This window comes from Suncus etruscus, chromosome 15, assembly GCF_024139225.1.
Source record: "Suncus etruscus isolate mSunEtr1 chromosome 15, mSunEtr1.pri.cur, whole genome shotgun sequence".
Classification (NCBI taxonomy): Eukaryota; Metazoa; Chordata; class Mammalia; order Eulipotyphla; family Soricidae; genus Suncus; species Suncus etruscus.
In genome coordinates this window covers 59,116,199-59,130,791 of record NC_064862.1, presented here as the reverse complement: position 1 = coordinate 59,130,791, position 14,593 = coordinate 59,116,199, and the positions used below count along the sequence as shown (strand labels likewise).

The window sequence follows — 14,593 nt, the reverse complement described above, 5'->3', positions numbered from 1 at the left end:
TGATCTCAGGCCAGGCAAGGTCTTTGGGAGTGGCCCTCAGCATCATCAGGTAGGTACCTTCATTCCCACAAAAAAGCAAACAAAACAATATAAAACAAAAGATTCCTATTCAAAGACAATCTAGAAGGAAGCAAGGCCAACCATTTTGTGGTTTTCTCTGCCAAGCTGCAAGCCCTCTAAGAATTCAAAGCCCTCTTCATTCTTCTCCTTTCCTCTTTTTCGCTGTTTCCCTGGGAAGCAGTTGCATACACTCTTCGGGGTGGGGACCACAGTTTCGGTACTCAAACACATCTGCCTGAAACTGGACATTCTCTTGTGCTGTAGAGTTAGAAGGCTCATGCCCAACACATGTGGGGTAATGCAGGGGATCAAACTCTCAACCTCACATTTGCATGGCAGGTGCTTTTACCACAGTGTCATCCCTAATTTTTAAGACAATTTTTTGAGGCTCCCTAGCAGGGCTCAAAGTTTCCAGCTCACCTGGGCTCTATCCCTTGCACTATGTGGTTCTCCACGCACTGCTGGGAGCAACCAACAGCACAGTGCCAGGAATAATACCTGATCACTGCAAGGTGCGGCCCCCAAACCAAACCAAACTAAATTAAAAAAAACAAAACAAAAGAAGGATTTGGGGCCAGTGTATAACAGGTGGGCATTTGCCTTGCAGGTGGCTGATCTAGGTTCAATACTTGGCATCCTACATGGTCCCTGAACACTGCCAGAATCCTTAGTGCAGAGCCAGGAATAACCCCTGAGCATCATCAGGTGTGGACTAAAATTTTGTTATACTTTATGGCCAGAGAGATAGTACAGGAGTAAGGCATTACCTTGCATGCTGCTGAATCTGGTTTGATCACCAGTATCGCTGCACTGCCAGAAGGAGCTCTGAGCATAGAACAAGGAATAACCTCTGAGAACAGCTGGAGTGCTCCCCCATTGAAAGTAATTAGTATACTTTATTATATACATTTATATACATATTATATACATTTATTATATCTGAATAAAAAGTAACAATACATTTAGCAACTAAGTGAATTCAGGGTCAGTAAAGGAAAAGCAAACTGGATCAGCTTTGAAAGTACTTTCCTGGATCACAAACTTGGTAAAAGGTAGAATATTACATCAGATACGCCAGGGTATGTTTCTGAAAGTTTAGCCAAAATAACAAAACTCTTAGCAATTGGAGAAACAATAAAAGCATGCCTAAACAAAGTTGTTGATAACACATACCTGATAAAAAAAGGTAACTTCTTTTTTTAAATTTTGGTAACAGATAACTTTTTCTAAATTGGCCTTCTCACTAAAAGTGAGATTGTTACTGACCTAGAAAAAAAGTCAAAAAGAAAAACACATTCTTGGATTCTTGGGCTAGAGTGATAGCTCAACAGAGCTGAGTGTATTTTTTTGCAGGAGGCCTAGAGTTGAGCCCTGGCATTGCACTGAACCTGGGGTGGGGGTAGGGGGGGAGAGGGCCCAAGGTTCATTCTTGCAGTGACCCTCAAGTACTGAGTAGTTAGAAATAGTTTCTGAGCACCACCATGTGTGGTCCAAACACTAAAGAAAAATACATTCTTCAGATAATTCTCAGAAAATAGATATTTTTTTTCTTTATCTCAGCCAAACTTTTGAAATGTGCTGAAGGGAATGAATAAGGCTTTGGTATGCTAAACAGCAGACAAACAAGCCACATAAGCAGAGCAGAGAAATAGTATAGGTAACATGCTTGTCTTGCATATTGTTGATCTTAGTTTGAATCCCCAGAGCTCAGTAGGAGTGATCCCTGAGCACAGAGCCAAGAGTAAGCACTGAGCACTGCTAGCTGTCACCCAGAAACTACCCCACTAAAAAAACCCAGACCAAGGGGCCAGAGAGATAGCATGAAGGTAAGGCATTTGCCTTTCATGCAGAAGATCAGTGGTTCGAATCCCGGCATCCCATTTGGTCCCCTGTGCCTGCCAGAAGCGATTTCTGAGCAGAGAGCCAGGAATAACTCCTGAGTGCCACCAGGCGTGACCCAAAAACAAAACAAAACAAAAAAACAAAAACAAAAAATACCCAGACCAGGAGTAAGTCCTGAGGGGGATTGTGTCATAATCCACAGAAAAAGGACAGTGAGGGCCCGGAGAGACAGCATAGTGGTAGGGTGTTGCCTTGCATGCGGCTGACTCAGAAGGGACCTGGTTCGATTCCTGGCATCCCATGTGGTTCCCCAGCCTGCCAGGAGCAATTTCTGAGTGCAGAGCCAGGAGTAACACCTGAGCACTGGTGGGTGTGACCCAAAAACAAAAAAGAAAAAATAATAAAGAAAAAGCACAATGAGGAGTTGCAGAGACTGGAAGTCACACCACTTTTGGGCAGGATTGTTCTGTGATGATCTTGACACCTCAGAAAAGAATCTGAGGTATCTTCAAATGCATACCAGAGAAAGTGCCTCCAGAGAGTAAGAACACAAACATACTGCTTGGGGAAATTTGTTAATCTCATCATTGGGGAATTTATCAGATAAGAGAGCCTATTAAGTGAAATCTGAATTTCAGATCATCAGTGAATAATTTCTCTGTATAACTAAATTCAGTGCAATATTTAGGGTTTACTTATACTAAAAATGATTTGGGCTATACTTGGGGATGCTGAGGGGGGCTACTGCAACCTCAGGGGTCACTCCTAGCAGTTCTGGGGGATCAAGGGTTTTAGACTTGGGCCTCCCAATGAGCATGTGCTCAGCCTGTTAAATTCTGTTGGGCTACAAAATTATTTTGAAGGGTGGTGGTTAGAGCTGCATCCTTTAGTGCTGGTTTCATTGCTCAGATATTAGACCAGGGTTGACAATAGGTAAAGCAAGCACTTTGCCTCATACTATAGTCTTCCCTAGCCTAGATTTATAATGATCAGAAATTAGATTTGATGGGAATTCTGCATTTCTGCTTATTAAATGAGGCAATTAAATTTACACTGTAAAACCAATTGGCTTGTTTCTGCTAGTTACTGCTCTGCTTAAAAGACTTTCTGAAGAATGCCGCTGCAAGAGTTTGAGGTGAGTTTAAAGTGTTTATTCCATATTACTTTGTACTACTCAGAGAAGTGACTTTACAAATGGGAAGGTTTGAGAGACACTGGAACAATAGTACAGCATATAGGGTGTTTGCATTGACACGATCAACTCCTATTTGATTCCTGGCATCCCATATGGTCCCTTGAGCCAGCCAGCACAGAGCTGGTAGTAAGCCCAGAGAAGTTGGGTGTGCCCCCCCCAAATTATTATGTACCAGAAAACTTTTTTTGGCACTCTTTCTTGGTGTTTGGGGCACTCCCAGCGGTGCTCAGGGATTACCCCTAGCTCTGTGCTCAGAAATTGCTCCTGGCAAGCTTGGGGGTATATGGGGTATATGAGTTGCCAGGGATCCAACCTGGATAGGTCACATGCAAGGCAAACGTCATTCCCTCGGTTCTATTGCTCAGCCCCTGTGCTAGAAAATTAAAAAAAAAAAAAAAAGTTGAGCACCTTAGGTATCAGAAGCCAAGATGACTGGTATGATGGAGACGTGCAAACCCCTCAGTTCCCTCTTGTGGCAGGAAGAGTAACTGTTTCTCTTTTCATTTGATTCTCCCAGACGTCCCCAATGTGCCGGCATCATCCAGCCTCCACAGACCATCCTGGGCTCCCATTCTTTCTGTCTCGGAGCAAACAGACTCATTCACATTTAACTCCAACTCCTGTGTTTTCCTGATCTCTTTACGGATCATTATTCAGAGATCTGTATCCTAGGACATTTGAGTTCAGTATAGTCAGGGATCTTGATTTTTATTTATTTATTTTGCTTTTTGGGCCACACTCGGTGACGCTCAGGGGTTACTCCTGGCTATGTGCTCAGAAATCACTCCTGGCTTGGGGGACCATATGGGACCTTGGGGGATCGAACTTCGGTCCGACCTAGGTCAGCGCGTGCAAGGCAAATGTCTTACGGCTTGTGCCACCTCTCTGGCCCCTGGGAATCTTGATATTCCTTTATTTTTTAGTTGCCATCAATAAGAAATTTACTTGGGTTTTTTTTTGGGGGGGTCACACCCGGCAGCTCAGGAGTTACTCCTGGCTCCAAGCTCAGAAATCGCTCCTGGCAGGCTGGGGGGGGGACCATATGGGATGCTGGGATTTGAACCACCGTCCTTCTGCATGCAAAGCAAACACCCTACCTCCATGCTATCTCTCTGGCCTCAAGAAATTTACTTGTTTAAAAAAATCCAAATGCTGGCATTGTCCAGAAAACTTTAACAGGTTTATTTATAATGGTTATAAAGTTGAACAGCTGAAACTTGTTCACTAGAACATTTTGACTTTCCATTAATGCTTTATGCCCCCGCATTTATATGAAAAATTCACACACAAATGAAAATAGAAAAACGGCTAATACCTGATTTCTGTCCCCTATGTTTCCATTTGTTTTTTTTTTTGTTTGTTTGTTTTGTTTTGTGATTTTTGGGTCACACCCGGCAGTGCTCAGGGGTTATTCCTGGTTCCATGCTCAGAAATTGCTCCTGGCAGGCACGGGGGGGGGGGGGGGACCATATGGGACGCCGGGATTCGAACCAATGACCTTCTGCATGAAAGGCAAACGCCTTACCTCCATGCTATCTCTCCGGCCCCTATGTTTCCATTTGTAATCATATATTTAGGTACCTTTGACCCCATTGGGGGGGGGGGGAATCTATAGTTCAGAAATACCAATAACAGGAAGAGGGAAAACATTTTTTTTGAAGAATGAAATGTTTCTCATCATAGTGAATTCTTATGCACGTTCTCCACGTATGAAGCATGCTAGCTAGATGCCTTTTGTTATCATTGTCACACGGTCGGCATGGATAGCACACAGGTTGGTATCTTCAAGAAGGCAACAAGGGCCCGAAGAGATAGCACAGCGGTGTTTGCCTTGCAAGCAGCCGATCCAGGACCTAAGGTGGTTGGTTCGAATCCCGTTGTCCCATATGGTCCCCCGTGCCTGCCAGGAGCTATTTCTGAGCAGACAGCCAGGAGTAACCCCTGAGCATCGCCGGGTGTGGCCCAAAAACAAACAAACAAACAAACAAACAAAAAAGGCAACCAGATAGGCCACACTTGTCTCTTGCCAAGCACCAATAGCTGCGCTCTGAAAGCGCAGGCAGATCTGTTTTGGAAGTCCTGAGCACTAGACGCTGGAAGGGAGGTTTGCGAATCCGAAGTTCAGTGGCTTCTGATAATGCCACAGGACCAGGCCTGTAACGACGAGGCTTCTTTACCCCTCCGGTAGAGGACGCACTCTTGCGAGCTGCTTTTGTGCCAGCTGCGTCCTGGGTGCTTTACCACCGGTCGACTTGCAGGCAGTCTGCTTTTCCGAGCCCTGGCAAAGAGCCCTTACCCACCTTCTCCTTCGGCTGGAGCTTGGCTAACGAGAGGTGGTGCTGGCCTAGGGAAGCGACGGCGGCTGCGAACACCGGGAATCTTGATTCTTAATTTTGATTTTTTGTTTGTTTTTTAGGTCTCACCCTGCGACGCTCAGGGGTTACTCCTGGCTCTGTGCTCAGAAATCACTCCTGGCAAGTTCGGGGGACCACATGGGATGTAAACGTCCTATCCACCGTGCTATTGCTCCAGCCCAATTCGTAATTTTGTTGTTTTTGTTTTGGGGCCACACCCAAAGCGGCTCTCTGGGGTTACTCAGGGCTCTGAACTCAGAAATTAAGCCTGGTAGACTGGGGTTGAGGGCATATGGAATGCTGGAGATGGAACCCGGGCAATCCGTGTGCAAGGCAAATACCCTACTCGCTGTGATCTCACTCAGGCTTAGTTTGTTTTGCTTTTGTGCTACACCCGATGATACTCAGAGAGTTACTCCTGGCTCTGCACTCAGGAATCACTGGTGGAGGTGCTTGGGGACCATCCAGAATCAGTCAGCTGTGTGCTCCAGCCCTCTCACTTGATTTATACCCTGCCATCAGATCAGTTGATTTTTGTTTGTTTGTTTTTTGGGCCACACCATTGTGACACTCTGGTTACTGTTGGTTCTGCACTAAGACATTACTCCTGGAAGGCTTGGGAGACCGGGGGAGATTGGATGCTGGGGACCTAACTCGGGTCATCCCTGCACAAAGCAAGCATCCTACCTACCTGTGCTTCGATCCCATCATATTAGTTCTTTTTGGGTGCAGGATAGGGTTTCTCATGGTGCTTGTAGATCCCAGAAACCTTCCCAGTGAGAGACTAGCTTCAAAGGCCTGATAGTTTAGTGTTTGGACCAATGTTCTGTTGTAGGTCGGGCCTAAGGGCTACCATGTATGACCTTACCTGGCAGTTCTCAAGGGACCATATGGTGTCAGAATTAGAACTCAGAGTCTATAAGCCATATGCTTCAGCTTGTTGAGATATTTTCAAGTCCTTCAAATTAATTATATTTTTGGAGGATACACTTGGGCCACACCAGCAGTACTTAGGGGCCACTCCTGGTTCTGTGTTTCAGGATCAATTTCAGCAGTGCTTGGGGGAACATCTAGTACTGGGAATATATCCAGGTAGGCTACCTGCAAATCAGGTACTATTATCCCTGTACTAGAGTTTCTTTTTTTTGGAAGGGGGGAGTGGCATGGGCACACCTGATGATGCTCAGGGCTCAGGGATTACTCTTGTCTCTGCATCTGGAAATCGCTCCTGGCTGTGCTTGGGGACCATATGAGGTGCCAAGGATCAAACCCAGGTCAGCTGCAAGTAAGGCAAATGTCACTGTATCACTCCAACCTCATGTACAAGTTTTTTTTTTTTTTTTTTTTTTTTTTTTTTTTTTTGGGTAACACATGGTGGTGCTTTGTGTTCAGAAATCGACCTGGCAGGCTCAGAGAACCATATGGGAAACTTGAGGTCTAGACCCAGGTCAGCTGGGTGCTAGTGATATGCCCTATCCATTGTGCCATCACTCCAGTTGCCATGCAAGTATTTTTAAATACTCATTTTAATAGTAGATTATAATTTAGTCATTTTTGTTTTTTGTTTTATTGTTAGATTTGGAGCGATACCATAGTGCTTAGGGGCAACTCCCAGATGGATCAGTACTTGGGGCTTCATTCTTGGTGGTGCTCAGGAGACTAGTGGTCAAACTTAGGTTTCTACATGCAAAACATGTAGTTTCAGTTCTTTGAGCCATCTCTCTACTAATAATTTAGTGGTATAATTCTGGGTAGGACTTTTTTTGGGGGGGGGGCACCCCAACAGTGTTCAAGTATCACTCTTGGCAGGGCTCAGGGAACCATGTGGGATGCTGAAAATTAAACCTGGGTTAGCTATGTGCAAGGCAAAACCCCTACCTGCTATAATATTGCTCTGACCCTCTTCTGTTTTATTTATTTACTTATTTATTTATTTTTGGTTTTTGGTTTTGGACCATACCCAGTGACGCTCAGGGGTTACTCTTGGCTATGTGCTCAGAAATCATTCCTGGCTAGGGGGACCATATGGGATGCCAGAGATTGAATCAGGTCTGTCCCAGATTTGCCCTGTGCAAGGCAAATGCCCTACTGTTGTGCTATTGCTCTGGCCCCTAAATATTTTTGTTTTGGGGCTACACCTGGCTGTACTCAGGGGTTACTCCTGACTCTGTGCTCAGAAATTGCTCCTGGCAGGTTTTGGGAGACCATATGGGATGCTGAGGATCAAATCTGAGTCTGCCTTGGATCATCCACATGCAAGTCAAATACCCTATTGCTGTGCTATTATTCCAGACAACAAAATTGTTTTGTGGGCCATACCAGGACCATACCACATGCTCAGGGCTTAATCCTGGAACTGCACTCAAAGATTACTGTTGGTGGAAATGGGTGCAGGTATATATGTGGTGCCAGGGATCAAACACTGGTGGATCATATGCAAGGTGAGCCACTGACCTGTCATACTGTCACCGGCCTCAGCATTGGTCTATTTTGTAAATGAACTGTTATTGGAGCACAATCATGACTGGTCAGTTACATATTGTCTGTTACATATTATTTGTGTGTTAGAAGGGAAAGTTAATTAGTTTCCACAGATAATTTTACTAAGCTTAAAATATTTAGTTTTTGTCCTTTACACAAAAGTCAAACAATTCTTGTTCTAGAAAATAAATCTGTAGGACATATTGCTATTCAAAACAAATTATTTAAGAGGAGGAGAGACCTGGGCCCGGAGAGATAGCACAGCGGCGTTTGCCTTGCAAGCAGCCTATCCAGGACCAAAGGTGGTTGGTTCAAATCCCGGTGTCCCATATGGTCCCCGTGCCTGCCAGGAGCTATTTCTGAGCAGACAGCCAGGAGTAACCCCTGAGCACCGCCGGGTGTGGCCCAAAAACAAAACAAAACAAAACAAAAAAAAAAAGAGAAGGAGAGACCCTTTGGTGCACAGAAACTCCATCTATCTCTGTGTTTGGGAGTGATGCTTTAATGCACAGGGCCTTCTTTAGTCTCTGTTTGGGAGTGACCCTGATAGTGCTCAAGCATCTTAACCTGTGTACTAGCTCTCCAGCATTCCTATTTAAAACGTTTTATTTTTTTTTGTGGTACACACCTGGCTGTGATAGGGGCCACTCCTGAGATGTTCAAGGTCCCATATGCAGTGCTGGGGATTGGAAGTGAATCAGGGTAGGCTGCTGCATGCAAGGCAACTGCCTTATCCCCTATACCTATATCTCTGGCCCTTACCCTATTTATTTATTTATTTATTTATTTATTTATTTATTTATTTATTTATTTTGCCTTTGTGAAGGGCCATACCCTGTGATGCTCAGGGGTACTCCTGGCTATGTGCTCAGAAGTTGTTCCTGGCTTGGGGGACCATATGGGACGCAGGGGGATCGAACTGCAGTCTAGCCTAGGTCAGCCGCATGCAAGACCCCTCTTCGCTCCAGCCCCTCTTGCCCTATTTTTTTTTCGGGCCACACCCGTTTGATGCTCAGGAGTTACTCCTGGCTAAGCGCTCAGAAATTGCCCCTGGCTTGGGGGGACCATATGGGACGCCGGGGGATCGAACCACGGTCCTTCCTTGGCTAGCGCTTGCAAGGCAGACACCTCTAGCACCACCTAGCCAGCCCCCTCTTGCCCTATTTTAAGGGAGACTCATTTTGTGGAACCAGTAACATCCACTACTAAAAGCCTAAAGAGAAGAAAATTATTGGTCAATTACTGGTCAATGAGCATAGAAGCCAAAACCCTCAACAAAGGCCAGGTATGTAATTAGGTGGTAAAGCATGTACTTTGCCTGTGGGAGACTGTGGGTTTGATTCCTGGCAACAGAGATGTGCCCACAAATTCACAGGGAGGAGGTTTTACTCAATGGTACGTGTTGAGTGCTTGATTTATAGGCATAAGGTTGAGAATTCGTTTTATTTATTTATTTATTTATTTATTTATTTATTTATTTATTTATTTGTGTTTTTCTTTTTCTTTTTTTCTTGGTTTTTGCAGCACTCAGGGGTTACTCCTGACTCTGTGCTCAAAAATCGCTCCTGGCAGGCTCAGGGGACCATATGAGACGCCGGGATTTGAACCACCGTTCTTCTGCATGCAAGGCAAACACCTTACCTCCATACTATCTCTCCGGCCCCTTTGCTTTGTTTTTGTTTTTTGGGCTACACTCAGTGACACTCAGGGGTTACTTCTGATTATGTGCTCAGAAATTGCTCCTGGCTTGGGGGACCATATGGGACGCTGGGGGATTGAACCGCAGTCCGTTCTAGGTTAGCGTGGGCAAGGCAGACACCTTACTCCTTGTGCCACCGCTCCGGCCCCAAGGTTGAGAATTTGATTAGCTTCACTACCCCATATACCTGGTGTCATTGTCTTTAGGATTCCTTGTGCTACAACCAAGTGTGTGATGAACACAGCCACTATCATATGTCTGTGCACAACTGAAGTGTGCAACCCCTGTGCTACTCCTGTGCAACGCTATCATTGTAAAAACTAAAGGAAGAAAAAAACTTCAACAAAGCATCATCAAACCAAATTCAACAAAACATTAAATTACTCATACAGCAAAATTTAAAGGAGGGCAAAGATCAGTATCAGATATATATATAACTGCCCCTGCTGCAAAGCTTAACGTTATGATTTTCCTAAAAGCTTAACTCATATTTTGTTTTAAGTTTGCAGATATGCCACAGAGGGCCAGTCTACAAGGGAATTTTATTGTTGTTTTGGTACTGAGTGGTCTTTTTTATTTTATTTTATTTTATTTTATTTTATTTTATTTTATTTTATTTTGGTTTTTGGGCCACACCCGGCGGTGTCAGGGGTTACTCCTGGCTGTCTGCTCAGAAATAGCTCCTGGCAGGCACGGGGGACCATATGGGACACCGGGATTCGAACCAACCACCTTTGTTCCTGGATCGGCTGCTTGCAAGGCAAACGCTGCTGTGCTATCTCTCCAGGCCCGGTACTGAGTGGTCTTTAGCTTACCCTTTCCTCATGATTTTTTTCCCTATAAAAATCCTTTCTCATGGGCCCAGAGAGATAGCGCCGCCGGGTGTGACCCAAAAACCAAAAAAAAGAAAAAATCCTTTCTCATGATCATGCAGACAAGATACTTTGAGGATACAAGTTTCTGAGAGATAGTAGAATAAGTGAGTAGGGTGCTTGCCTTGTACATGGCCAACCTGGTTGGAAAAAACTTTATTGATTGATTGATTGAATTTTGGACCACAGCCAGTGGTGCTTAGGGGTCACTACTGGCTCTGTCTGCACTTAGAAATCACCCCTGGCAGGCTGGGGGACCAAATGGAATGCTGGGATTGGTTGCAGGCAAGGCAAATAAATGCCCCACTGCTATGCTATTTCTCTGGCCCTGGCCAACCTGGTTTGATCTCTGACATCCCATATGGTTTCCTTAGCATGCCAAGAATAATTCTTGGGTTGGAGAGATAGCATGGAGGTAGGGTATTTGCTTCGCATGCAGAAGGATGCTGGTTCAAATCCCAGCAACCCATATGGTCCCCCGAGCCTGCCAGGAGCGATTTCTGAGTGTAGAGCCGGAGTAATCTATGAATGCTGCCAAGTGTGATCCAAAAACCAAAAATCAAAAAAAAAAAAAAAAAGAGTAATTCTTGAGCACAGAGTCAGGAGTAAATTTTGAGTACCACTAGGTGTGGCCCCAAAATCTAAAAACAAAAACCCAAACCAATAAATCCACCAACAATCCTATTGACTTGTTGGCAATAACTTTCTAGACCTGTGACCATGTTTCATTTGACTGGCTTTCGAACAGTGGAACAGTGATGGAATGGGATCCTTCACAGTTACATGAACAAGTGGACTTATTTCAGTAATACAAAGATAGTTTGATACCACAAATTAGTGTTATATAGTACATTAACCAAAAGAAGAATAATCAAGCTGAGGAGCTGGCTCAAAGGACTAGACTACATAATTTTGTCAATTTTTTTTTTTTACTATAGCAAGACTTTTCTTCCTTTCTAAAAACTTGGACTCTGGGGTTAGGAAAAGCTAAAGCAGACTGATAAGGTCCCCAGGCCACTGACACGACAAGACCATCCAGTGGAGACTGCACAGTAGATTTCTATCCTCTTTGGTCTTCATCACCACAGTTAAAAAAAAACATACCCCAAGGAGTTTCTTTTCAATTTTCTGTATATATTATAATGTTCCTTGTAAGTTCCTCAATTGTGCACAATGCTATTTTTTTCATGAATATATATACTTCCTGAGAAACTACTAGAAAATGTACAAGATATTATGTCATTCTATTTTTGCTAGGCATAAAATAAAATTACTTATTACTCCTGGCTATGCACTCATAAATCTCTCCTGGCTCAGGGCACCATATGGGATGCCAGGGATTGAACCTAGGTTCATCCTGGGTCAGCTGCATGCAAGGCAAATGTCCTACCACTGTACTATCGCTCCAGCCCCTCTAAGTTATTTTTTACTTGATTTAAAGAAAATGGATCACATAGTTGACATAGTTGATCATAATACATTTGTTTCCAGGAAAGTGAGAGAAATTTATTTAAAAATTAGTGGAGGGGCCAGAGAGATAGCACAGTGGTAGGGCATTTGCCTTGCATGCAGACGACCCAGGATGGACCTGGTTCGATTCCCCACATTCCATATGGTCCCCGAAGCCTGCCAGGAGCTATTTCTGAGTGCAGAGCTGGGAGTAACCCCTGAGTGCCGCTGGGTGTGGCCAAAAAACAAACAAACAAAAACAAAAACAAAAAAAAAGAAGAAAAGAAAAAGGAAAAAAGAAGAAAAACAAAAAGAGAAGGTTTAAAGAAAGAAAAAAAGAAAGAAAGAAAAAGTACAGTAACAAGCATATTTGTGAAAATTATCGTATCTCAAATGAAGTCAATTCTACAATAGCAGAAGGTTTAGTAAATTATTTTTTGGAGGGCATACCCAGCGGTACTCAGGGGTTACTCCTGGCTCTGTGCTTAGAAATTGCTCCTGGCAGGCTTGGGGGACCATATGGGATGCTGGGATTCGAACCATTGTCCTTCTACATGTGAGGCAAACGCCCTACCTCCATGTTATCTTTCCAGTCCCGACTTTCAAAAACCCTTTTTATATCAACCCCCAAAATAGCATACTTGAAGTGTGTTCAGATCGGTATCCCCAAATGAAATTGTAGAGGATTTGAGGTGGAGGCATCAGCAAAATGGTGATTCTGGGTATTGGATACAGCAGATATGGCTTTGCAGGGCAGGGAGGCCTGCCAACTGAGTACATGCCCCTAAAAGTCATAGTATTAGTAATAGTACTTTGAATTGCTGGACAACTTTATTTGTTTGATTCTGTCATCCCTAAAGAATCACGTCAATTTAACAGAATGGATAGCTAAAACAAGAGTTTACTAAACCAGGCTGGAGAGATAGCATGGAGATAAGGTGTTTGCCTTTCATGCAGAAGGATGGTGGTTTGAATTCTGGCATCCCATATGGTCCCCTATGCCTGCCAGGGGCGATTTCTGAGCATAGAGCCAGGAGTAACCCCTGAGCGCTGCTGGGTGTGACCCAAAAACCAAAACAAACAAACAAACAAACAAAAAAAAGAGTTTACTAAACCTTCTGCCATTATATTAATTACTTCTTTGGAGATATGGATTGTCAAAAGCTACATGAAAACATGTTCCACATCATTTAACCATCTGGGAGCTACAAATCAAAACAAAAATGATATATAGCCTAAGGGCCCAAAAACACTATGCAGAAAAGCCTTCTGCACACCTATATTCATTGCAGTACTCTTCACACTATTCAAAATCTGGAAACAAGTGATTGAGAACAGATGAGTGGAATACTAAACAGATGTTTGGAAATTTTTATGAAAAATGAAGTTGGGGCCCAAAGAGATAGCACAGTGGCGTTTGCCTTGCAAGCAGACGATCCAGGACCAAAGGTGGTTGGTTCGAATCCCGGTGTCCCATATGGTTCTTGTGCCTGCCAGGAGCTATTTCTGAGCAGACAGCCAGAAGTAACCCCTGAGCAACGCCGGGTGTGGACCAAAAACAAACAAAAAACAAACAAACAAACAAACAAAAAAAAGAAAAGAAAAGAAAAATGAAGTCATGAAATCTGCTTACATATGGATAGATATGGAGCATATTGTATTGAGCAAAATGAGTCAGGGAGTGGGATATAGAATGATCATACTCGGGGCCGGGTGGTGGCGCTAAAGGTAAGGCGCCTGCCTTGCTTGCGCTAGCCTTGGACGGACCGCGGTTCGATCCCCTGGTGTCCCATATGGTCCCCCAAGCCAGGAGCAACTTCTGAGCACATAGCCAGGAGTAACCCCTGAGCATTACTGGGTGTGGCCCAAAAATCAAAAAAAAAAAAAAAAGAATGATCATACTCATTTGTGGAATAAAAGAAAAAATAGATGGTAATAATACCTAAGGAAGGACAACAGAATCAGGGTCAATGAAGATGACTAGTCCATGGTAGAAAGTTTGCCACAAATAGCTAGGGAGTGAAGATAGGGCAGAGAAGGGACCACTATGACAATGATAGTTGGAAATAATCACTTGGATAAGAACTTGGTGCTGAAAGGAGGTAAAGTGATATGCATGATTCCTCTTTAGTAACAATATCACAAACTACAGTATCTAAAAGGAAAAAAGAAAGAAGAAAGAAGAAAGAAAGAAAGAAAGAAAGAAAGAAAGAAAGAAAGAAAGAAAAGAAAGAAAGAGAAAAAAGAAATAAAGAATATAAGAGAGAAAGAGGGGGCCAGAGAGATAGCACAGAGGAAGGTGTTTGTCTTGTAAGCAGCTGACCCAGGATGGACGGTGGTTCGAATCCCAGCATCCCATATGGTTCCCTTAGCCTGCCAGGAGCAATTTCTGAGCGCAGAGCCAGGAGTAACCCCTGAGCGCCACCAGGTGTGACCCAAAAACCCAACTCTAACCCCCTTCTAAAAAAAAAGAGAGAAAGAGAAGAATATCTGTCATAGAGGCAGGCAGGGGAGAGGGTAGGGTGGAAGGTGGGAGGTAAACAGGAACATTGGTGGCGGGAAATGTGCACTGGTGAAGGGATAGGTATTGGAATTGTATAACTGAAATTCAATCATGAAAACTTTGTAACTGTATATCTTA

At 43.8% G+C, this 14,593-nt stretch overlaps 1 pseudogene; it reads right to left on the bottom strand.

Annotated features, from left to right (window-relative positions):
• Positions 1-4,787: 4,787 nt before the first annotated feature.
• On the bottom strand, positions 4,788-6,114 carry LOC126029877 (histone H3.3A-like; annotated as a pseudogene).
• Positions 6,115-14,593: the final 8,479 nt, after the last annotated feature.